At 33.4% G+C, this 3,188-nt stretch overlaps 1 non-coding gene across 1 annotated transcript; it reads left to right on the top strand.

Moving 5' to 3' along the window:
- The first annotated feature begins 518 nt into the window (after positions 1 to 518).
- TRNAV-CAC (transfer RNA valine (anticodon CAC)) lies at positions 519 to 591 on the top strand. The gene has a single exon. It is a non-coding gene; the product is annotated as a tRNA-Val (tRNA).
- The last annotated feature ends 2,597 nt before the right edge of the window (positions 592 to 3,188 follow it).

Raw genomic sequence — 3,188 nt, 5'->3', positions numbered from 1 at the left:
TATCATTATCAATTTCGGTGCTAATTAGTTGAGCGCAGGTGTATGTACTATTTTACATATCGCACACCGTCTTCAAAAGAGTCACAACTCAAAATTTGGCATTTTTGAGATTATGCGCAAAAAATGTTCTCTAAGCTTTTATTTACCTTTCAGCAAATGCTGAATCAAGTTTTTGTTATAATTTGATAATAAAAAAAACTAAAGTAAAGTGGCCCTTGCTCATATGATTAGCATGTGCTAAGAAATAGTTTTCTGCATTTTCTGACAAACGTATTATTTTGAGTTGTGACTATTTTGAAGACGGTGTGCGATATGTATAAGGTAAGTTATTGTGTATGAACGGTTGAATGCACGTCTGTTGCTAGCCCACTTGTTAGTAATAGCTGAACGAAAGCTTTCGCTATTAGAAAGAGAATAGAAGTAGAAAGAGAGAGGAACAAGAGAGCAGAGTTTGTAGTTAGCGGCAAAGCGCTGAGTGTAACAGCTCAGTAAAGTACTTTGGCACAAGATCTTCAAGCGTTTCCGTAGTGTAGTGGTTATCACGTGTGCTTCACACGCACAAGGTCCTCAGTTCGAACCTGGGCGGAAACAAGCCGAATGTAGGGTTTTTTTTTTTTTTTGGGAAAACATTTTTTGGGTTTGAATTTTAACAGCTCTTAACCACACCGAGCCTATGGAATATCTGCGAATTTTACCAGTTTGCTTAGGCATTCAATAATTACATCTATTAAAATTTCTAAACGAAAAGTACAAATTTAAGAACTCCGTTAGTAATTATAATGAAGGATTTGATACTTCTTCTTGATGAATGAATGATTAATTGGAAAATATTGAGAATATCTTTAAACTCAGCTGCCAGGGAGAAAAGTCGAAATTATATTTCCATTGACGACATCAGTTAAAATATATTAACTACAAGAAAAAAACAAGTAAATTCGATACAAACAAAGCAGAAAAATCCGAACCGGACTGCAACTTTTCCGCTCACGCGCCATTAATTTCCATTGTTTTGTTTGTGTAATTTTTTTTATCTCTACTTTTTGTATTTTTTGCAATCTTCTGAGTATCGAAAACAAGCATTTGACGCATTACGATAGGTCCAAGAGCAACGAGTCTATTCAATTACTTGCATCATGCCACCGAAATTGTGGCTTTTTCGTTTGAAATGAAAGAAAAATGCACAAAAAAAGAATCAAAAAAAAATTGCTTTACAAAAGAGGAAAATACGTGTGGAAGCAGAAGTACATAAAGCAAAACGGCCTGCTTCTTGGAGTAGAAAAAGCAGACTAATGAATATTTTTGGCTCCATGGTCGCAGTGCAGCGAATCGCTTCCTTTTGGAGTTTAAATCAAAATTGGAATTAGTAACATAAATGCTATAATTGGAGTGCTGAAGAAAGAAATAAGGCTATATACATATTGTACTCTGCAGATAGGCCATTATAAGGTAGCATTACTTTTAGGTTCTTCTTAGTTGTCTATAACTTTGGAACAACTTGTTGTAAGGCCTGCCAAATGGCACCTTATTTTTCAATTTGGCACAAATTACACTTTTGAAAAATATTAATATTTCAATAAATTTTTGTGAAATCCATCGTGTACTAAGTTTTCATCAACTATACATGGTTCTCTAATTTCTTAAGTTTATGAAACCGGTATAATTTGGTATTGAACTTTTATTTTAGAAATGTGTTTCTTATTTTATTGCTAACTGGCAAGGAAAGAAATAATGGTAACGTGTTTGGAACTTTTGTTTTTCTATTTGGTACGTTTTTTGCACTGTTTCCCAATATGCGCTAATCCGAGAAATAGTAAACCAAAAACGAAAAAATGCATGCAATTCAAATTCTCGCAATTTGGTACCAAAAATGGCGCAGTAAAATACATATATATATATATTAATTTCAAATTTGTTTTCGCACTTATTTGAGAAATCTGATTTGCCCCTCTACTTCTTGAAACAAACCTCCGAAGAGCCTTAGCAATATAACTTTTAATAAAATACCAAAATAACGCTTTAAAAGTAAATTTTTTTCAACGGCAAAAGGAGTAACGTTTGTAACGTCACGAACAAACTTATAGAATTTTTTTTTTAAATTCAATCCAACCTTTAGTTTGCTTTTATAATAGTACATTTTGTTCTCTTCAAAGTATTCTTGTAGATTGTGTTCTCCATGCATGACAATTTGCCGAAATCTGTAACGTTCGAACACAAATTTCGAGGGCAAATACGCCGCCATTATTTGAAATTTCCATTCATTTTGCTCTCATAAGTACTGCTTTATAACTGCCCTTTTACCGCAGAAACTTTTTTGCCACAAAAAAAGTTTATAAGAAACGTCTGAACGTAACGTCCGCAACGTTTTGAGCGGTCAGACCTAAAGTTTGGGTTTTTCAGCCGTCCATTAATAGGTTCTGAGGAATAAAAAAACAGGTATTAAACAAATGTGCCAATTACCAAATGCGAGAAAAATGGCTGCTCACAACTGTAACTGAAGAAATGTACCGTTCTTCAATCTGGAAAAAAAACAGACCCCAAAAGTCCTCCATTAAATTTTGATCGGTACAGCGTGCTGTCAAGTCAAGCGTGTAAAGTTTTGGGCCCTCAAGCCACTCTCTTGTTGATCTACTGACATGAATTTTTGCCAATCTTGCTGAAAAATTAAAGTTTTGTCAACAACAGCAAGAAGATAAGGAAGCAAGCAGCCAGAGAGAGGACACTCTTGCACTCCAAGCTGTTCACCCGAGTTGATAGAAGATAAATTTGAAGAATAAAAAATTTAAAATTAAGTCACTTAAAAATAATGTTTTTTTCTTCAACATAAAAGAATTTTTTTTTTATTTTACTTGCCCACTCTCCTTTAGACCAGCCCTTTACACTACATCCAACGGCTACGAATACTAGTGCAACTAAGTTATAAGTATGCAATTTTTCTCATTTTCTTTCTCTCATTTATCTTTTCTACATTACAACTAGCAGAAAAAGTTCGTTCAAGTTTCAGGAAAAAAAAAATTATTCTTAGTTTCTTCAGCCTCAAAGTAAAGTGGAAGTAATTGGAATTTTACGACGTCATAATTTATTGAAAGCAATTAAAAAAGTTTCAGATTCAGTTACATATTTGAATGTTCTCAAACACTTATAGTCGATTAAGTACTTTTTGGGCAACTTAATTTGAAATATTTAGATAT

This window comes from Rhagoletis zephyria, unplaced genomic scaffold, assembly GCF_001687245.7.
Source record: "Rhagoletis zephyria isolate East Lansing unplaced genomic scaffold, Rhagoletis_zephyria_1.1 Rzeph_scaffold_27950, whole genome shotgun sequence".
Lineage (NCBI taxonomy): Eukaryota > Metazoa > Arthropoda > Insecta > Diptera > Tephritidae > Rhagoletis > Rhagoletis zephyria.
Note: the sequence above shows the minus strand (reverse complement) of the source record. Positions and strands in the feature narration are given on the sequence as shown.